The sequence below is a fragment of the Pseudopipra pipra genome, chromosome 1 (assembly GCF_036250125.1).
Source record: "Pseudopipra pipra isolate bDixPip1 chromosome 1, bDixPip1.hap1, whole genome shotgun sequence".
Lineage (NCBI taxonomy): Eukaryota > Metazoa > Chordata > Aves > Passeriformes > Pipridae > Pseudopipra > Pseudopipra pipra.
This window is the reverse complement of record NC_087549.1, coordinates 136,142,322-136,165,836: the sequence shown is the minus strand read 5'-3', so window position 1 is coordinate 136,165,836 and position 23,515 is coordinate 136,142,322. Positions and strand designations below refer to the sequence as shown.

At 37.2% G+C, this 23,515-nt stretch overlaps 1 protein-coding gene and 1 long non-coding RNA gene across 3 annotated transcripts in view; both read right to left on the bottom strand.

Moving 5' to 3' along the window:
* Positions 1-8,224, bottom strand: part of LOC135402135 (uncharacterized) — a 37,580-nt gene extending 29,356 nt beyond the window's left edge. The window contains exon 1 of the long non-coding RNA XR_010425032.1: positions 7,706-8,224. This is a non-coding gene — a long non-coding RNA (uncharacterized LOC135402135). The remainder of the gene's footprint in view (positions 1-7,705) is intronic.
* Positions 1-23,515, bottom strand: part of PLXDC2 (plexin domain containing 2) — a 261,532-nt gene that overhangs the window by 202,049 nt on the left and 35,968 nt on the right. The window lies entirely within an intron of this gene.

Sequence of the window (23,515 nt, the reverse complement as noted above, 5' to 3'; positions counted from 1 at the left end):
TATTTCAAAATGACATATGCCCTGTCAGAGCTGTCTAACTGTGGTTATAAAAAGCTATCTCTTTTTCTTTCCTACCACAAAACAATTCTTAAAGTATTTTGTTCTTATACTTTTGTGTAAATCCTTTCAATTCCTGTTAATTTGTTTGCTGCTCATAGAAGCTGCCTTCCAGAAAGTGTGATGATGGCTAAAAGGCAAAAAATGAAGTGGAAAGACAGGAAAGCTTTCCTTAATATTAGGAGAAATAATAATTTAGTCTACAGGATAGTTTTAGTATAACCTAAAAAGGATGCCAACATGAAAAATTATTTTAATTAAACTATGAGTAATTGTAAAACCTTGTTGGAAGAGATAGATTCTCTGCATCTCTCAGATCAGAATGTAAAATATATAAATAGGAAACTCAGATGAAGGATGTACAGAGAGATGAGATAAGGTAAACTAAATTGTAAGGGAGAATTATGACTATATCTCATTTTTACATTTTTTCCAATAATTTCCTGGTGTAAAAAAATTCAGGCCTCACGAAGACTCAGTGATGAAGTCTAGCCTATACGCAGCAATGAAACGAATAAGGGAATACATTTTAGTAAAAGAAAGGAGAGGTCAATACAGAAATCTTACAACATAGGACTTCACAGATGATGCCAGTGTTTGAAATGGTCTAGGACATCAGGATATCTTTTAAACATATGTTTTGGTGATCTCAGTTGAAACCTACAGAATGAACTTTTATCACACCAGCAGGTCAATGTAAATATTCAGAACTTGTAAATATTCATTCTGACCACAGGATGACATCATTCTGATTCTCATAAAGCAGAGATGACAGTTGTTGAAAGTGTTAGGAAAAGATTAGGGAAAAATAACTGTCATTATATAGTTTTGCTAAGGAGAGTTTAAAAACAAACCTCAAAAAATCCTACAGAGTTTAGAAAAAAGGATAGCTATGCTTAACGTGTCATAGTGGGATTTTTAAGCACTAGCTTTCACATTTTCACATGTGTATTAAATTTATTTTTAGGATGTTTTGTTGTATCCCAAAACATATTTCTTTTGGTAGAAACAGGAAGGTAAATACTGTAAAAACTATTATTGCATAACAGCTACTAATCAGCAAGGTATGCTTCTACTTTTATTTCCAAGAGGAAAAAAAACATATACTAGATCTGTAGGTTTTATTTTTTCCCTTTTCATTCTTTTTTCAAACAGAGTGTATGTACTTGAGCCATTAAATTGAAATATTAAAAGGAGGCTTAAAGTCTCAAAAAGTAACTAGTGAGATGTGATTTAGGAGAAAACATGCCAAACAAACCAACTTCACCACATTTTAAAATTAGAAAAAACAGGTATATAAAGTGCATTATAATGTGTTTCACATCTGAAGCAGCTGGCACTAAACATCAAAAGGGTCAAGCTAGGGAGACTGAACACTGGCCTGATTCAATGCCACAGATTTTACTGTATGAGGCCATCTCTCTGTTTTCAGCATTGACTCCCGATCACAGGCAGTATAAGACCTTCCACAGGGAGCTTGTGATCAGCAAAAGCAAACAGTGTTTGTGAGGTATCAAAACCTTCCCTGCTCTCTGCATAGCAGGAAAAATGTCTGTTCAGGCTCCAAGGCAAAACTTGGTTCCCAACAAAACAACTGTCGTGAAAAACAAATGAAACTGAACAAAACCCTTCTACCCTTTTTGTAACCCACACACTAAGATATCTTCAAATAGCTTATTCGTTATTCTGTAGGGAGCCTTCCGCAGCACTCCTAACCTCTGTGCAGAGCCAACTGCACAGTGAAGAAATTAGTGACATTTGTGAGATCATGAGATATTTTGGAGAGAGTGAACTCTCATTTCTTTTCTACCCAAGTGACTGTCTAGTTGTGTTCCTGCCAAAAATTTGTTTTTCTCTTTCCATGTTTTCTGTTCTTCCTTTTTAAATTAAGGTCAGTTTGGAGTCAAAGATTTAACACAGCTGAGTTTTCGGGTTTGTATTGAGAATAGTCATTTACTCATTTGAACTCTAAAATTCAAGTTTTCTTACTTTCTCCAAAATTTATGAACTCAGCCATATTGCAACTATATAGTTAATCAAGTTGTGAGTATTTAACAAAAATAAAAAAAGAAAATGGAGGTATTAAATATTTTACATTTGGATTTTAGCATATATAAGTCTGCTAGCAAAAATGCAAAGTTCAATTTCCTGATGTCTTCCCAAAATAATGAAAATAAATTTAGAGGTTACGAAAGCACTTGGCTCAGCAGACTTGCAGACTAATGTCCTCTGTTTTTCAGAACAGGAGGAATGTGGATAGTGGCCAGGACATCTGTCAGACAAACTCCATCAACAACCAGGACTCAGCAAGCCAGATGTGTGCAATCTAATAATCCTGGCAGATCAATATTATGTAACATTGAAGTTGATGAACTTGCAGTACAAAAGAATTTATCTGTGACCAATCATGATCAGTTTATAGTGTGAGAAGACTACCTGAAAGGAGGTTGTAGCCAGGTGGGCGTCGATCTCTTCTCCCTGGCAACCAGCAGTAGGACAAGAGGGCACAGGCTTAAGCTGTGCCAGGGGAGGTTTAGGTTGGATATTAGGAAGAAATTTTTTACAGAGAGAGTAATCAGACATTGGAATGGGCTGCCCAGGGAGGTGGTGGATTCACCATCCCTGCAGGCTTTTAAGATAAGACTGGATGTGGCACTCAGTGCCATGGTCTGGTAACCACAGCAGTGTTGGATCAAGGGTTGGATCTATAATCTTGGAAGTCTTTTCCAACTCGGTTGATTCTATGATTCTATGATTCTATGAAGACACAATTACGGGATTGATACTGCAGGACAAACCAAGTTTGCTTTTTTTTTACTTATTTTAAAAAGACAAATAACAATCACCAAAATCAGCAGAAAGGATAAGAGACTAAAAAGAATTATGTCTTTAAAGCAAACAAATAGGAGCCAGTGTGATTTATCAGAGACATATAACAGGTCATCAGTACATGACATATCAAGAAAACCTTAGGATCATTATTCAGAGATTAATTATCTCTGAGGATCATGTGGTCCAATCCCTTCCTCAAACCACAACCGATCTTGCAATTTTTTCCCCTAAAATCTAACTAGATTTCTTTTGTTCCAACTTATGTCCATTTCTACTTGTCCTATCACCTTTTATTTTTAGCTGCCGACAGCTGTGAGGTCCTCCCTCACCATTTTTTCTTACAGTTTAACAGTCCCAGGCCCCTCAGCCTCTTCTCACCTTATCCTTCTTGTCCTTTTTCTTCCAGAAATGCTCTGTGCCAATAAACCTTCATAAGGAACGGTTCTTGAAAGGTAGGAAATGCCAATGCAAACTTACTTAATCCTTGAGTATGCTTTATTTACACAGTTACATGAGTTATGAGGCAAAACTCATCTTCAGTGAGTACACAAAGCTGGTACATTATTTAATTAGGACCTCTCTTATGTTGTTTCCAGAGCTAGATGACAGGCAGTAGAAACTTCCATGGCCCAGAGCCTGACCTGACAAGACCACTGAACAGAGCTCTCAGGTCTCTGTTACCAGAGCAACCCCTTCTCTCTCTTCTCCTCCTGGTCATATGGTCCTGCCCTGTTGCCCTTGTGCTGACTCTTAACTTTAGCCTGAGCACTTGGTCAGCCAAATCACCTCACCAAGCTGCAAGGGACTTTTTTGGATTTTTTTTTCTCACTTAAAGAGTCAAATCATCTGTCAAAAGCCAATGCACAAGAGGGACTGTGCTAGGTAGCCAGACTTGGGGGCAAGAAATGGATAGAAGGAGCACATCCTGTTTTGACTGGAGAGATTGTCTTGCATATAAAAGTAACAGACGTGCCTCCAACAGATCTCTAGTAATAATGTGTATAACAAATTCCCACATGATAGAATCCTGTACAGCCTATGTTTTAGGTAGAGAACAAAGGACAAGAATGTGTGAGAGCTACAGAACTGAATTATCACAACTTTGGTGAAAGAAGGAGATGACATCTCCCTTCCACCCTTCATAAGCACTCCACAATGAGTCAGGACCAGTGGCAGGATCTCAGTTTTACAGTGCACAGGGAAACCAATCAGAGTGGAGATCTGTACACAAAGTAAGAATATATGTTAAAAATCTCCACCTTACTGGGTCTTAATTGTCTAGTCCATCAGGTAGAAAGCAGAATTATTAAAAAAAGCAAAGGAGAGAAAAGTAATTCAACTGTCTTCACAGCATTGCTTTTGAAGGTGCACTCATCTCCCCCTCACTGCCTCAGAGTGCAGTATGACAAAGGTTTGATGTTTGCCTCAATGGAGAGCAGCATCTTGTGCAAGGAGTTGAAGACATACAAATGGCAGCATTTTTACTTGCCTTTTCTCTCAGCACCTTCAGATAATTTCACTCCTCTTTAAATAAAAAATGCAAAAAGTCAAGGCTACTACAAATACAAAGGAGGTAAAATCAAAGCAAGATTACTAAATTCTAGCAATTCTTTTGTAAGTAAATCAGAGCCATGGCAAACTGCTGATAATGTAAGAACACAAATAGCCCTGGAGTTAGAATGGAGGAAACAAGAGTCTCCTTTCTTCCAGTGTAGACAAGAAAGCAATCTTCTTTTATTAGGCCATATTTCCCTGCACTTATCACAACTGGAGCAATAAGATTTCATACTGTGAACAATCACACATTGCACATTCTTAATTGTAATCAAAGTTTGGAGTTTCTAGATTATTTAATTAAATATTCTCCTACTGCCTTTAACATATCACATAATTATAGTATTCTCATAGCTCAAATACATCTGTTTGAGAGATCTGACCTATCCCTACTCCTGAATGAGTCATCGTATAGTTACAAAAGCCACAAGTAACACTATCGATCATCCCATGTATTTACTGATGAACTGTGAGCGACACAATTCCACAGAGAGCAATACTGAAGGAAGAAGCTGAGCAGCCAGCAGGCCAGACATGAGTGCAGACCAGAAACTTTCAATTTGCATTTGGACTTGTTATTGTCCACAGATTAGACTCATTCAAAATTTCCATCCAGCCAGGGCAATCAGAGAATTGACAGGAACCAGAAAGAATTCAGTAACATGACTCCCACATGAGTTGGAGAAAGCCAAAGGCCAGTTTTGCTGTTCTTCGTCAATTAATATCTCCATGCAGTCCTTTCAATTTAGGGAAGGCTTCAACAAATGTTTGTTATGATTAAGCATCACTTTAGATGATGCTTAACACTGGAAAGGTAAATAGGGTAAATGAAATCATGGAACTCAGGACATTGTCACCCACTTGCAATGGAGGAGTTTCATGGTGATGCTGAGGGCAAATGGCAGAGTAACTGCATGCAGAACACGCTGTGCATTATTAAGACTTGGCAATTGCACAACTGATTAAGAGCTCACCATCACAAATGCTTATTCACAGAAATAATTGCTATTCAGATAAGAAAGCCTAATGAAAGCAATGGATCTGCTAAAATGCTCACAAGGACTGAGGTCAGAGTAAGACTCATCTACAAGCTAGAAACAAACTAAAGCAGTCTGGCTTATTCTCTGTCTTGAAGAATAATCACGCACAGTCCTAAAGCAAGAAAGTAGGGCCTCAGTTTTAGGTCAGGTGTTTCCTTGATAACATTCTATGCTGTGCTGTGCAAGAAATTACCATGATCTAGCTAAGCAGTAGGTGGAAAACAGTCCATGATGGATTTAGCCATCTCTACCAAACACTCTGGTTAATTATACAACAATAAAATGCATTATTTTTATCTTCTTTTCGCATTGAAAAGATCTGAGTGCAAAATAGGATAATAACTTTAAAATAAACTTTGTCCCATTTTATACAACACAATAATAACAAATAAGATACAAAAATAAGGTATGCTATAGGATTACAACACTACTGTCCTTTTGCATTTTGCAGTATTAGAAATAAGAATTCATATTGCAATGCTTCAGCCCTGTTACTCACTGTCATTTCAACAAGTGCTTTAACAGAGCACACAGCAAAGATGGTTGACTTGTAGTTTCCCAACTAAGCAGTTCTCTTGTGTTGATCACAAAGCAGGTACCTTCTAGTATATGGTTGGCAATAGAAGCAATCAGTCATAAAAGCAACAGAATGTCAAGAGGGAGCTGCTGAGACCAGGCTTGCTGGGTTACACAAAGCACAGCGGGCCACCCAAACCAGACTAGTCTCCAGCATGTCATGATGTAGCATTAGCCATGTCACTGCTTCTTGCCTTTGAGACCCACAGTTGCCTTTCTGAATCAGGTGCTGTGCAATTTGTGGCCACATAAAGGCTCCCTTGGGAATCGTCAGACCAGAAGCAATCTGAAGTGTATCTAACATTGGATTAGAGAGATGATACTTCCGTAAAACTCTTTTACCATTAAAATTCCATTCATGGACACATATGTCTTGGTCTACAACTCAAGACGGGTGATGAGTGTTAACTTTAAAACTTCAGGTTTTCAACAGGATTATCAGTTGCATAATTTAGCCAGTAAAGTTCTGGCATAGTCTTTCTCAGATCCACAGACAAAATTTCTATAGACAACAATGGGAACAAAATATACACAGAAAGGCAAATGAAAAAAAGCAATCCTTTCCTAGATTCATAGAATATTTATCATATTCTTTTGAACATGTTAATGTAGATTCCACACAGCAGTGATGGATTTCCGTTTTCACAGTCTATGTCATGTTAATATCCATATTTTTCTGCCTCTAGGTTTAGCATTTGACACTGAGCCATTAGATAAACCATGAAGTACAAAGAGAAATGCAAAACAAAAGCATGCTCAGAGTTTCTACAATCAGCAGTGCAGACTTTGCCAGATGGAGCAGATGATATGGTCAATGAAGGTGCAGAAGGTGAAAGAATTAATCTAAGGAAATTAACAGGATGCCTGACACCAGACTGCTCCACAAAATCTCTTGTGTCGGCTTCAGCCGTGTATGCAGTCAAGTGCGCATGGTGGACATGCACTAATTATGTGTGCCTCTCTCTGCTCTTACAGAATTTATTGATTGTTTTTACTGTGCTTATTTAATTTCTTTTCCATTATTTAGTTTGGCCAAGAAATCTCCACTCCAAACACTTTGAATTGCAAATTACAGCTGCCAAAAAACTAGCCTCTAACACTGGTTCTTGCGCATTTTCCACAGTGTTTCCAAAAGCATCAAAAAATGCCCTTTCTTGAGAACTGACACCATTATATTCCCATCAGCAGCATATTATGTTTGCACAGTGCATCTACAATTATATCTGGATTTTCCATGCATATAGCTGTTTATTTGTCCCCACACAATTTTTTCATCTTCTTTCAAGATCTACTGAGGATGCAAGGGAAGAAGTACATAGTCCAGGATGACAACAGAATTTCTCAAGATAGACTTCTGTGGTTCCCAATATGTTCCATCTTCAACTATTCAGTTATGAAATTTGGAAGACTTGGATAAAAAGGTCTACTTCCTGCAGCAAGGGCTGATTTTGGGTGCCTTGTACTACAGTCTCAGAATTTTCTACACAAAGTGTAGAAGAAAGTATCTTTGTGTAAAAAATTTAGCGATAATAACTTTGAAGAGATGGAGTTTGCTTCCATTCCCACAAGGCATATATGTGTTTGTGAGCAAGTTTATGCAGAAGAAAGAAAAGGCTTATAACCGTTTTGTTATTTAGAAGACTCACACTTACTCCCTGCAGTTCCCTTTACTTGTATTTAACTCTACTCCAAGTTCTTCCTCTTAAAACTTCTGCAGGTCCTCAGACAGCCTGTGACACTGTGCAGGAGGGCCAAGGTCAGAGAGACCTAGACCTGGGCATGTGTACAACTGCAAGCAGTGTTATTACATCAGGTGATGTCACAACTGACCTAAGAAGGGACATCTCTGAACTAATGGTTCCAACCACTGTTCTCAGTGGAACACACTGGAGGGAGAGGTTAGCCAGACTTATTAACTGATTAAATGATGCCCTGGTATTATTCCAGAAGTACCTGTGCTTCCTGCTGCACCATGAAACCTAAAACACCCTACGGAATCAGCTTTTCATGGAACAAGGTAGTCTCTTCAGATAGTATATCCTTCCAAACTCTCCCATGCTCACAGCTTGTTCACCCTGTTGCTCTGAGAAAAACTTTTCCACGAATTTATCCTTCTTCTCCGCATCTCTCCAAACTGGTCATGATCTGACCTAAAACATCAGGTCATTTTAGAACACCAGACACCTGCCACTAAGAAATAAGACAACAAGAAATTCTGCCTGTCTCTTTGTGGTGGAATACTCAAACTAAGGAAAACTGATAGATTATTCATAAAGAAAAAAGAATTCTGACTATGATTTGTTAAATTGAAGAAAAATGTTCAAGTTTTTAATAGCAGAAATAATACCCACATCTTCTCTTTTGGAGTTTTTGCTTAACCACTAAAATTTATATTCCCCAGATTTCACCAAGGGCTATTCAATAAAGAAGGTATTCCAGTCAGTAAAACCTCTCCAAAAAATCTTTACCTGCTCGTAATTATCTAGCTTTCTTCCTCCTATCATTTCTACTACTCTCATTGCCAATTATTTTCTTCTAATGAAAATCAAGAGACACTTCAAGAAGAATAATTTCCTTTACTTGTCAGCTCCCTTTCCCTTTCCCTTTTATTAGCACTAGCTGATGCCTGCTGCTCCTACACTTCTTCCAGTACAAGTATCTCAGATCTCCAAGCTGACATTTCTGAAAAATGAAATCTATACCACCCTTACAACATTCTTCTGACCCATTTAAATTTTTTTTGTATAATTTATTACATTTTATTTATTTTATATATATATATTCCTATACATTATTTATATGTGTCAAAATCTGAATTACAATTTGTCTGCTAAAACCTTCTTTTCAATAACTTTGTAGGAACATACTTGCATATATACAAATAAATGGAAAATCTTATGAATTCCTTTGTGATAAGACAGTGCCTATAGCATCACAGATAATACACAGATCTGTTATTGCAAGAGAACAAATGTTTGATGACTAACTTACTACAGATCAAGTCCTTAATATCTTAAAGTAGATATTCCTGTAACATCTTACCCCTCTGGTTTGTCAATGGACTGCAGTGCACCAACTTGGGAGAATCCATCTCTACCTTTACATGCTTCTGTGCCTGAAAATGCCACAAGATAAACATGATGCTGTTGAAAGCAGCACAAAATATCTTTATCTACCATGCTCTTTGTAGAGCACTATCTGCAAATGGAGAGCTGAAGATATGAATTGTGTACGGTGGGAATCACTGCAATGTACAGTGGGAATCGCTTCCTTGCAATGTGAAGCTGATGTACTTTGGGAGATGAGGTGTTTGCATACACGTGTGAGTGCATGTGAAGGGGGGATAAATATACTGAACAAACTTTATCCAGAAGTTTTACCTCCAACTCCAAAGTACAACACATTAAGTTTGTCTATTCATAGAAATTAATATCACAATTCTAGTCCAATACAGGTAGAATAATACACCTTAGGATATTGGTGTTCAAAAATATTACTCTAGCATTTTCCCAAGGAAGTCAAGATGATCAAGCCATGATGAGCAACCTGATCTAGTTGAAGACATCCCTGCTTAGCACAGGATGTTTGTACTACATGACCTTTAAAGGTCCCTTCCAACCCAAATTATTCTGACCTTATGTTTCTATACTGTTTAGCCTCTATAGCTTTTCTTCGGCTGTATTAGAAAAGTAGCTGTCCAGCACTATAGGCACAGACAGTATATACTTGCAATATACTGTACTTCACTAGATTATTTTCTAAGGAAAATGACTGCTTGATTTAATATTGCTTCAGTTGTTAAACACGTTCTCATAATTAAGCCAAAGATGGTACTTTGCTGACAACTAGTCAACACTAGAATGTTCCTTGTTTTAGATGACTGGCATAAGGCTTTCATTTTCTTTTAAGTGAAACTAGATTTTAGGAAGCATTTCTTTACTGAGACAGTGGTCAAACACTGGTGTTTGAGGCATTTGAAGTTAAGGCTGACCCTTAACTTGGTCAGCCCTGAATTGGTCAGGCAGTTGGACTAAGTGATCATTGTAGGTCCTTCCAGCTGGAACTATTCTAAGAAATTGTAAATTGTAAATAAATTGTTAATAAATTGTTAAATAAATTATTAAATATATAAGAGATAGAAAAAGTCATAAACTGCCTCTCCCAGGGAAGGGTAAGGTGCCTAGCAATGAACATCAGGGCTGCTACATTCAGTGTGAAGTTGAGAATCAAAGCATTGGCTCACGCCTATTATTGGCCTAAGGGATTTCAAGACAGCAAGACTGTTGAGTTTCCATCTGGAGAAAGCCTGCTTGATTGAGAATAATTAATGTCACAGTATTTTTTCTCTAGATAATGACTTTTTCTCTCCCGTCTGAAGCACCGCTGTCATTTTACTGCTAAGGTTCCTTCCGACCTTTGCGTTATACCACCGATGTGGCAGTACAGCCATTGGAGCACAGACACCAAGAAGATAGAGGAGAGGACTGCAGCGGCTAAAATGTCATCTCAAATGGAACTTGAATGATTTTGTCAGCAAGTGGTCTCACTGTGTCAAAAGATGTAAATGCTCAGCTTTTTGTTCATCATTACCTTGCTTTAAAATAACCAAGAAACAAACACTGAATTCAGTGAGGTAAGATCACCGTGAACATTTTGATTTAGAGGTCTGTACATTTCATTATCAAACATTATTAGATAAAGCCCTGTTTTAGGTGGTGTATATTTCTGAAAGATAGTTTTCTAGTTTTCAAGCACATCGCCTGTAAAACAGATATCTTCTATCTCTCTCTCTCTCTCACTCTGTCTTTACATTGTCAAATTCAGACATGCAACATGATTTGCAAAAGCTAAAAAAAAGACAAACCCAAACCGTGGCATGAATTTAGATGCTTAATTACACATTTAAGAACCAGATCTTTTACCCTACCTTGAATGAATGGGCAAATAATCTTGACAGAATGATACATGCTTTATCATTGTTTTATCACAAGAACATCCAAAGATTTAATTTATATCTTTTATGATGTCATTCATGACAAAGACATACATAACACATAAACACATTACTAGCTAACAGCTGTATATCTCCTCTCATCATCCTGAGCTTTGAAAACTGAACACAAACATACTGGCTTGTTATCCTTTAAAAGGCATTGATGAACATTTTCTCTCTCCTTCTTCCTTTGTTTCATCTGTCAAGCATTAAGGCTTTCAACTGCCTTAGTTGCAAATTAAACTGTTATTGGGGAATTATTATCTAGGTCTATATAAAATCCTTTACTTTTGCTCCATGTATTAGGCGAAGCTGCCATTGTCTGAAGAATACAGCAATAACACACTATAAAATATGAAATTAATAAAACAAGTGCTGTGCTTCTCGTACTATCAAATTCATAGATTTAACTAGTGTACAGAGAAGAAATGCCTGTTGTCTGTCCCTGAACACTCCCACCATTACCTCAGTGATAACAGAATGTTCTCCTGGCTCTGGAATATGTGCACAAAACCCAAACATAGTGTTTCTTAATTTTTTTCAGTTGAGAGGAGAAAAAATATCTCTTCTTTCTCATCCCCCAAAACCTGTGGCCCCTCTGATATCTCTTTATATACTTTTTGAAATGGAGAATAAGCAGGAATGAAGCAATTATGAAAATGAAATGCTATTGCTTAAAAAATTTATAATTTTACTCTTTTAATTGAAAATGAAAAAATATCAGTCATTAGTAAGTTTCTTAGTATACTTGGTAATAGACTTTGACCAGACAGAACCTACGCCAACGTTGGAAAATTACTGTATTAACTTTATTTTCCCCTATTGTTTGCTTATATGCACAGGGATGTTATGGTGCTTCTAGGGATCAGTAAGATTTGTACACCTTCCTGGTTTTTTGGATGAAGAATGATCACAGTGACTGAGCAAAATCATGCTAAATAATTACTAAGAAGTCAGTAAAACTCAGGCTGTCTAGAGTATCTGGCCCAGTCTTTCACTCTCTGCTACATGAAGTGCAGTTTCTGGCCAACTCAGCTGTCTATACACAGCAGGCAGAAAGGGAAAAATGTAAGGTGTATGCCAGCCTCTCCAGCCTTGCAGGATGTCAACTGGCAGCCATTTCTCTAACAATTCCCTCAACTAAGTATTCCTTTGAACTGGGATTTATGCAAATGTTTATGTCAACAAACATCAAAAATGTCTAATGAGGGATGAAGCAAGAACCTTCAAAATAAATAATTTATTTATAATAAATTATAATTTCATATTAAAAATAATTAATTATAACATATGTTATCAGACAACAAATGGAAAGACAAGGAGAAAAAACCCACAAACCAAAAAATCCTTTAACAACCAAACTTTTGTGGTTTTTTCTCTCATTTTTGCCTCAGAGGCTATTCAAAAACAAAACGTAAAATGGGTATTGATGGAGCTACTCATCAGCTCAAGCAATTTTAGCTACAGCCTTTCCTGCCAGCCTTTACAAAAGGGAGAATCTCTTCCATCCCAGAATATTCTCTCTATGCCTGAAACAGGTATTGGATTAGCAATACAGGTTGAGTAGGAAGCCTTAGCAGCTGGTACGGGCACCAGTTATTGAACCTGGTTCTAAACTTTAGTATCCAAAGCCCAAATGTGAAAAAAAGCATTGATTAAATAAAATCCAAATGAAAGGGCAGAAAGATTTTCAATGAAAATGTAAGATGATTTGATTGCGTTCTTCTATTTTATTCTCGACAATCTCACTGCTATGAGCTTTATTTCCCCCCATCCCCCCAAAGATTGCTTTCAAACAATGCAATTGAAATACTGTCAACTTTGGCACATAAAGTTTTGCATTAATACTAGCAAAATCCTTCAGATCACAGAATCACAGAATATGCTGAGTTGGAAAGGACCCACAAGGATCACTGAGTCCAACCAAAGCCTAATGTTGAGATGCATAATTTTCTTCATAGTTAAATTAATTCTCTTTTTTGTTTGCTTGTTTTCTCTTATGATGGTTTTGCCACTTGCATATTCAAGATTTACAATAACGACCCAGATGAATGGAGGGTTGTGCATTTCTCATATTTCTTTTTTAAAACCTGGTATTTGAGTTTTAATACATTGATTGACCATTGGAGCTTGCCCAGAAGCAGAATTCCACAGCAGAAGACACACAAAACTTATGCACAAATAGCAGATTTGAACCAAGCAAAAGGAACATAGCAGGGTGCCAATATGGAAGAGTTTAACCTTATGTGATCTCCACTCTTGTTTTCACTCAGAGAAATAAAAAAAAACAAAACAGGAATTCTATGCCAGACCAAATGTAGGAAAGATTACCATTTTAGTATAAGAAAAGTCTACTAAGTAATAAATCAATACTGAGAGAAAGCAAAATTACAGGTAAGAAAATTATTTTTTCCTTTTTCCTCTGTTATATCCGCTCGTATGGGCAGAAGTAATAATTCATAGGAGGTATCAAAGAATGACCATCATCCATCAACTGCACAGAAATGGTGATGAAAGAGTAAAATAAAATAACTCTGCCTTCCTCTCGAAACTTCAAAAAGGCCTATTTTCAAGATCTTTCAGTAACTCAATTTTGTGAAAGACGTGTTCTTTTCTGTATACATAAAAAAGTACATTTTTTACAATTTATAGCATTTAATTTCTGAGTAAATATTAAATATTCTAATAAGAGGGAGATACAAAGAAAGGGGAATTTTAGACATTAGCTTTCATACAGAGAGACTTCCTTTTTCATGCACAGAGCAGATAAAATGAGTACATGTGCAAAGCTTGGTTTCTATGAGTAGTATGAATCTTCCTTCCAAAGGTGTTTCCGAGCAGACTAGATGATTTGCTATATCTAAATACTGTATTTCAACACAGATCTAGAAAAAAATTGATTTTTCACCATCCAGAAGCATCATACCTCCTCACAATCATACATGTGACAAAACTGAAATCTGAAAGGATGTTCCCAGATTGCCAGCTTTCCTGCCTGAAAACAATGGAGCAATTTCACTTGGTAAATTATAGCACAGTATTATATGGCTTTTTCATGAAACAGCCATACAACATAGGAGAGGCAAATAAGCTTCTTTCAGGTCAGAACGTTTTAGATAGACATTATTGTCAAGACTATTTCCAAAAAGACAGAATACCTTTCCAAGTTATTGAAAAAAAATTCATTCCACCCAAATGATTAGAAAAAATAGGATAAAAGAATCATATGCTTTAGGTTGAAATCACCCACCTGCTAGAAAGGTCCAAGAACTTCCATACAGGTTTTTTAAGATATAAAAACAATAATACTGTTATTAAGTTAAAAAAAAAAGACCTCTATTAGTGTAATACACCTGAGCATATGCCCCCTGCTTGGTCTGAAGAAATTATTTTAATGAACAGCATAATGAAAAGGAGAAGGTACTGCAGTGTGAGGGTGAAGTACAGCTGGACATGGTGAAGGAGGGTTCTTTAGCTCAGCCTTTCAGAAGCCATCTCCTATTCAAGCATTCTGATGTTTGCCTTCACAAAAGAGTTTACTCCAAGCTCTCTCCCAAACACAGATAATATCTTAGTATCTTCGTCAGTGTCCCACTATCTACTAGGCAAGACACTCCTTGGATGCTAAATATGTTGTACACTACATTGCTGGTGGGGGCCCCTTGGTGGTCTAGTGGTTAGGATGCAGCACTCTCACCACTGCAGCCCAGGTTCGATTCCCAGTTGGGGAACTCCTCCAGGAAGATGGAGCTCGTCAGCCCTGTAAGGCCATACATCTAAGAGAAGGTCACTCTAAACAAACCTATGTCCTGAGGACCTTGCTGCCACCGTCCGAGCTCGCTCAGCCCCGGCAGTTGAACCTCAGGATTAAAGGGTGGGCTCAGTTCAGCGCACACTGTGTCTCACCTAAAAAATCCACTGCACAGGCTCGAAGGGTAAAGACCTTTCCCAAATCTTCGTTCATGAAGACTGGCCATGATGATGATGACATTGCTGGATATATAATTACAGCACAGAGATTTTACTATATGCCTTACTCCTGCTGGCTTGAACAGTGATAGAGAAAAAAAATCTGCCTGGATTATAGTTTTGCTTCAGAACTCAAATTCTGATTCACTTTCAAAAGATGAACCTACTGACATAATTAACCAGCAGTCTCCCAGGGAGGGAAAATAGTCATTTGGGGTTTTTTGGTTTGGTTTTGTTTTGGTTTGGTTTTGATTTGGTTTCTTTTGTCTCGAGGAGGCCTCACTATAGAGAACAAAAAGAGTTCAAAGAAGTATTAAAGATGAAAAAATAAAACCATACATCTAGAAGAGACTTGAAAAAGCTTTAATTGAAGATTGTTTAGTATCATGCAAGTACAAACAAGAAAAACCTGCACTATAACTCTTTGTTTGTGGAAGTAATAGTAATTAAGTAAATGTTCTAAATGCATTTGTAAAGAAGGCTGTTTGCTCCATCTCTCTCAGCTTTGGGAGAGACCTACCAAGTGTTGAATCAGTTAGCACCTCAAAAATAAACAAGTTTTCAATCTACTAATGAATGGGAGACAAGGGGTTTTTTAAATTCTCATGTAATCAAAAACTACTGGATCTAAGAGATACATTATGTAGTGATCTGCAGATATTCTGTCCTGTTCCTTAGTCCCTGAAAACACTGGCTTTCTGAAGGAGCATATTTGCCAGTTAAAAGTGTGGAGCCAGGGCAGCTGCCTGAATTCAGAGCCAGAGGTGGTGCTGAATAATACAGCACAGAGTGTGAGTCCAACCAAAACCATTTGGGATTATACAAGGTACCACACTTGTTAAATAAAATGTGAATTCAATTATTTTATTTGTTATTTAAAGTGCTTAGCACTTCAGGATTGGCTGAGCAACAAATACAACAAAATTCTTTTTCAACAAAACAATTACCCCAGAGGAGTAATTGTAATATGCACTTTAATCCTCAATTTTGAAACTCAGGGTGATTACACAACCTGGAATTCAGAGCATCTGATGGACACTCAAAAACATATCCATTATTTACTATTCTGAGGAAAAGGCATGAACATGTGTGGCAGCTTTGAACATTTGAGTTCCAGTGTTAGATCATATCACAAATAAGCACAAGGCATTTGCCATTAGTCTAACCAGCTCTCAGAAGCCCATTCATACACCATTGGTCCAGTTCTGATTTATTTCTTTTCACTTTAAGAAAAATTCCCCTGAGTCTCAGCTTTCATAATGTCCCTGGAGTTCCATCTACTATTCTGGAGGCAAGAATACCAATGAAAAAAGATCTCACTATTATGGGAGTAGGTAAAGAAAAGACTGGAGACAAAAGCTTGACCTCATGCAAGACACTGTCAAAGTTCCTTGACTCAGGGGAACCCAAACTTTACCCTAAGGCCCTTCTGATGGCATATATGGACACAGACAGTCATAGCTGACAGTTGAAAATTAAATGAAGGATAAAGAGATAAAAACTGTTACTCAGTTTTGTTTCAAAAGATTCTACCAATGAAAGCCCACACTTCACTCCTAGCTGTTGGGCTATTGACTCTAATGCAGCTGTTCCAACTAATCTTTGCTCTGAGTCTGTTGAGATGATGTCCAGGGTGAATACATGGATTCCTCTGCCTCAGTCACAGGGTCAATCTAAGCAACGACAGTCAAGATTTGGCCAGCAGTAGTTATTCAGCTCTAGAATCAACCAAAATGCCTCAAATTAAAATGATTTGGGAAACATAAATGACTCCGGAGAAAGGCAAAGTTTTTTACATATTTCACAGAATGTTTAGAAATTTGAGCAAGAAGAAACATATCACATCCTTCTGCATGGAAGTAGATTCAATTTTAACTCAGATATTCCTGCCAGACATTTGTCTAATACATTCTCAAGTATCTCTACCAGTGGAGACTTTCCATGTCATTAGGCAATTTACTGTAGAGCTTAAACTGCTCATACAGTCACAAGGGTTTCCCTAACCCCCTACTCTCATTTACTTTGCTGCCAGCACTGCTTCTCCTATCCACAATGGGCAGGAAAACTATTGCCTTCTCCTTTGCAACTATGTTTTAAGCACCTGAAAAATAATTTTGTGTTCCACTTCAGTCTGCTGACATTTTAGTAACCGAGCCCCTTTAACACTTCTCTACACTTTCCAGACATGTGGGTCCCATTTGCTACATCTTCTTTCTTTTCTCTTTCCATCTAGTTAGCTGGCTTGCATCCTTCCTGAAGGAGGAAATGTGCAAGCCTGGATGCAGCATTTGTGTTGAGTCTGTATGAACTCAGAAGAAAACAGAGAGACTCATCTTTTTCTTCTTCTCGGAGCCATTTTAGCCTTCAGAACTTCAAATATGAATCCTCTGCCTTACCCATATTTCTCATTCCTGTAATGGTGCAGTCACTATTCTGAGGACACTCTTGCACAACTTCACATAGAATTGGCTTCTATTTCTTTCAAAACACTGCTCCCACTTGTCATGATCATCCTGAATGCAATCCTCCAATGTGCTTTTAATCCTCTCACCTTTGCTTCATCTGCAAATTCAGTATTTCCCAGCTGATTTTTCAAAGCTAACAACTTATTAGTAAGTATGCCTAGCATATGCAATAGCATCTGAGTTCTTAGACGAGATCACAGAATTGCTCTTTTAAGTTTGTTTTCAATGTTATAAAATCCATAGCTACAGAACAAAATACACCTATTTCCCTTCCATTTTATCCTGAACTCTTTTCCCCTCCCAGATATACTGTCACCTAAGCAGTTTTCCTGTTCTTTATAACTGTGTTATACAATCAGTACCAAACCTCTCATTGCTGAAAGAATGTTATGACAGCATTTTACTTACTGCCCTTGCTATTGTGTAACTTAAGATAATATTTGCTTTTAAAAGCCTAAAATGTTTCTAATCTTGTATAAGCATGGCATTGTAGCTGTTACCCTTTGCAGATAATCTGCTTGATATCAATGCAGCTGTTCATATGAGTTACACAGCGGATTCCAAAAAATCCTATTTTTTTATTATTTGTTTGGTTGTAAAGTTAACACATGTACAGTACAAAATTATTCATTACATACTTTTTGGGCAAAGCTGTTCATGTTTCTTGGACAAAGTCCCTAGTCTATTACTCTGTGCTGCCCAGTATCACAGTATATGTGGTACCCAATTCTCTGTTTTTCATGTGCCTGTGGTGAAGTCTTGCCACATGGAAGCCCACTGAATTTCAGTCTTAACCTTCATGGAAACAAAACTGATTGCTTCAAGTGATCTTTCTTGTAGCAAAGGCCTGGAGGATAGGTCAGTAATTTCATTAACATATCCTACACTGCTGTGAATACTCCTACTTGAAATGTGGAGAGAGCCTAAAGACATTTCAGATGGGAGGTTCTGTGAAATAATGCATGTAATTAGGGAATGTTTCAGGATGATCAAAAGGGTGTTTTTCATCAACATCATCTCTGTTGTTTTGAGCCCATCCACTGAACTTTGCAGAAAGGACTTTCTGAACAAGAGGAATGTGGAACATAGCTATTATTACTGTCAAGGATGACACATAGGTGAACTATCCCTCTATTAGCTAAAAAATCACAGCTCTGGCTAATAAAAGCTCTACATTTCATCTGTGGTCTTAACTACAGAATTCTTTAAAACTATTAACAGCATCTTCTGTTTTTCTCAGAATGAAAGCTGATAAATTAGCAGCAGAGAGAAGAGTTCCTAAGCTAGACAGCTCACTTGGAGTTGTTATATAAATGGTCTTTCTGAAATGTGTCCAAGACTTAAATTACTCTGATTAGCTGATGTCTGTGGAACTGGCAACAAGCCTTTTCACTGTTGCTCTCATGGTAATTATTATTCTTGTTTCACTGCATATTTTGATAGCATTTCTCAAGTGTCTAGTTATAAAACTCTTAAAAGCCTGAGGACAGTTGAATGAGTAGAGGTAAAATAAAAACAGAACCAAGCTGATATTATCCTGGTCTTTCCTGTCCAACTATTTTTGAAGTTGAAAATAAGTGTCTCCCTACATCCAACCCGGAATGGATCAGAGCGCACTTCAAAAAAAAGGAACAGGGGTGCTTTTAAGCCTCTCCATTGTATTAAATATCACAAAAGAATATGTAATTCAGCACAACAAAGTCATGAGCTACTGCAGACAGTTTGCTTCTTTTTGTTCAACTGTTTTTTTAAGAAGGAAACTAACTGTAAAAATACAATTTCTAATAGTCCTCACCACCACACATTTTTCCTTGCCGATAACAGCTCTCCTCAGATTCAAGAAAGCTCTAAAAGATCTTGTTTATCTAATCTATCAGAACCAATTAATTTTACCAGAAAAATATTTCTCTCATATCCTCAAACATCAGACCTTTCGTGTTCCCATAATTCATCTCCCCAAACTGCTCTCAACTCTGTAATTGGAATTTCTGTCTCTTTGTTCCCACCGTTCTTTCAAACACCACTTCAAGTCCCATCACTTCTCATTAACTAGTAACTTCTGCAACTCTCTTTGATAGAAGAGTCAAATCCCCCCAGTCTAAACTTTGTAAATTAGCATTTATTAATCCATGTTTCACCCTGCTCTGTATTATCTGCCACTGAATCAGGAATACAAACTGCTTCTCAGTTCCTAACATGTTAAATGACTTTAGAAAGTTTCTCTTTTATTGTCCTCTGTACGAATCATTCCTTTGCACCTTGTGCTGCCCAAGAGTGACACAATGCACAAGATATTACTCTAACAGTATGGTATGACATGCCATCAAAAATCAGCTGTGAAGTATTCTCTGACAGATGCTGCAAGAAATTTTCCCTGCTGTATGATGAAAGCAGATACAAGCAATCTTTTAATTACTTGCACCACATTTCAGCTCTCTTTTTTCTTTTCTTCTTGATCACCCATGCCCAAAGGGCTTAATTCTGGTGGTTTTGAAAGCTTGAGCTGCGGTAATCTTAAATGAAAAATATTCTTATACTGAAGTAACAAAAAGATAAACATGCATCATTACCAAATCTGAGTTTCCATTTCAGTGCATTCCATCTGGAAATAAGAGGCTGGCAATTTCCCAACATGCCAACCATAATTTTTGGTAAAGAGGGTTCCAAAAAGCTTTCTTATTCCACCAACCCAATTCTTCTCTTTAATAGTACAGAACAAAATGGCCACGCAATAAACACTTCCATACATATGAATATCATGAATGCCATTGTAAAGGCAAGGAGATAAGAAGAAAATTCTTCATTACCAAGAAGTTAGATTACTAATTGAAAAATTCTCTACATGAGATAGAAGATGATAGTGAAGGAAAAAAGGGTGAGTGGGCTGAGGCACTCAGGAAGCCAATCCAGTGCAGACAGATTTCCCTGGACAGAAGATGATAAATGTGCAGAGGACCTGTTTGTAAACTGAAAATTCATCTAGTGGATTAGATAGAGACAATTTTTTCCTTAGGATCTTAGCAGGGTTTTGTTTTGTTTTCTCATCTGACAGTACTTTCAATTATTGAGACAGAATGACAAAAGAGCATATGTGCTCAATGATCAGAGGACCTGCACCATCAAACTGGGCATCTGCTACTCATTTCCGAAGGATGCTGCAAGTGAGACACAAGTGAAAAACAGAATACTGAATAGTCCTGAGCCAGGCCAGCTGGAGCAGGACCAGGAAGTGGGGCTATTTGTAGAGGAACTTAACAAAAGTAGTCTGTAGACAGTAATTTGTACCTGGGAATGCACCCTGTAATTGTTTCATTGTATTTGATCAGCTACGTTACAGAGATGATTTAGGCATACATATGGCCAAAAACAGACCAAAGAGCAATTGCAAAGATGATTCCATCTCAATAAAATATCTTTGGATTTGCTCCCAAATGGAGGCAAAATGCACTTCCATGACCCAGCCATTAATCTATGAAAATTTAACTAGATCTGGAGGAACTGTATCCTTGAACAGGATGCATCACAGAAATAATCATCTAATATATGAAGCTGAAGGGTCTCCTCTGACTTGATTTCATTCTAGCCTGATTTGCACCTTCCCCATGCTGTCCTGAATTGCTCACTCATTTTTGAAAATATTATGGCTACCTATGGCATTCACCAGCTGTAACTGCAGCTGTTATTTCTGGTCTTTTTCCTTCCATCTTCCCATGTAAACTGGCAGACTGGTAAAAGACATTTTGCAAAGAAAATTCTGAAGCATTTCAGAAATGGTGAGTCTAATCAATTAAACGAATAACAGTTGCTCAGAATCACTAGGGGTGCAATGTTATTTATGACTTCTTTCTATTGACCGCACAGCATTTACAGAAAACATAGTCTTACTTCAATTAATTTTTAATTCAATAAATCTTAAAAATATTTTTTCTTCTTCCTGCATGGCTTCAGATAAATCCCTGAATAACCTTCTGAATAATTCTGTAAGGAGGACATAGTTTCTCAGATTTCATGGAGACAGTAACTCTTCATAAATGTGTGTTGTCTAACACAGCTTCTACTAGAAACCTTTGTAATCTCACCACATTGTGGGAAAGGGAAGAGGGAAAGAATTCCTTTTCATTGAAAGGATGGTTAGCAGTGAGTTTCTTCAAAATGGTAAACGGAATCACAGAAATTGAAGCCACAAGGGACTTTCAGGACAATCTAGTCCAATCCCTGGCTCAAAGCAGATCTGTTTAGATCAGGCTGCTCAAGTCCATGTCCAAGTGAGCCTAAAGCACTTCCAAAGACAGAGACACCACAATCTCTCTGTACATCCCATTCCAGTATTTGATCATTCTCATGGTAAGAAGAAAAATCTTAATAACTAAACAGAATATTCCACATTATTATTTTTTTACTCAAACTTTTAAAACCTATAACTGATTTAAAGTCACATTAATTATAAAACCCCCCAAATTCCACGTTCATTGCTTTTTGCCTGTCAACCCCACAAATGCAAACTTTGATTTGAATTTCTTTTGTCTCTTCATCAAATATCTGAGTGGTAAATGAAAATGTGTAAATAAAATGTGTACAGAAATTCTGTACAGATGTAGAGGGAAAAAAGGATCCAGAATACAGCATGAACGTGGCAGTACATCATCCTACAGACAAAGTAAGTCTGATAATTGTCCAACTAACCATTATTAAGAAAAAGTCTTTACCCTGTCCTCTACTACTACATAGAGCTACACATGTAAACAATAAGTGGTTTGCATTTCCTTACGTAAGCACCACAACTTTCATTTGTTTTATTATTTTCAAACTGGTACCAAACGGAGAACCAGTTTTATTATTTTCAAACTGGTACCAAGCGGAGATCAAACTCTTTAAAACTGCAAAGTTGTTTGACAGTCAATGTTCCTCTGCAGAATATTCGGAAAGAAGGGATTCCTGTGGAATAATAGCATTTAAGAATTTTATATATCACATCTGTAAGAATGGGACATACTCCTGAAGAACATTTTTATTGACTATTTTGGGGATGTTCACATTATCCTCTTAAGTGACTTACTCTATTTGAAATTCAGCAGACCTCTCAGACTCCATAACTATCAGCAGTAAGTTCTTACAGGTTAAACACAAGTTTCACAAAAAAACAAAACAAGGCCCAAAAAAATCACACCCTCTTGTTTTCTTCAGCCTTTTTATTTGTTCCTTTCTGTTCTACTGGGTATGTTTTTCCTGTAGTATGAGAAGATGAAAGCGGAGTGTTTGGCTTGCATGCTCAATTCTTGTTAGTTTTTCCATCTTTTCTCAGTTGGCATTTTTCAGAACTAAAGAGTCCAAGGCAAAAAAATATCCATTTCGGAAGGTCTTTTAATGCCAAAGTATTTTCTAGCTCATTTCTGAACCCCATTGTCTTTTGATTTCATGTAGGATGACTTTAAATAAATTCAGCATTCAAGTAAAAGACAGTCAGTGATAAAACTTTAGAGAACAACAAAAGAAAAAAAGTGCAAGGACCATTATACCCAGAACAGGTACAATAAGGAAAGCCAGGTGGTCCCTGGGTCAAACAAAGACCAGAATCACTTATTCTAAAAACAGATATTATGTAACCTCAAAGACACTGAAAATACAATAATGTTGAAAGGCACCCTAAAAGAAAACCCTAAAATGGCAGGCAATGAAATCCCATGTTATCCCATTCTCATCATCAGGATGACTGGGAGTAACACAGAAAGAAGAAGTCAGATATTTTATCTGCTTGCACCTCAAAGTAGGAGGTTTTTTGTTTGTTTAGTTGGTTGTTTTTTTTTAATAACTAGTACAGCTAGGGCTCTAGAAGGCCTGATAAACATTTCCAATATTGGGTAATGCTAATTCAGCAATGTCCAAGGAATTACAGTGTATGAAATGTGCACCCATAGCCATTAACGAAGATTGCTGAAGAGTTCACTGGGTCTTTTCCCTAGAAAAGCTCTCCTACAAATGGGACTAAATGAAGATATGATGGTAAGAACAGATGAAAAAATTATTACTTA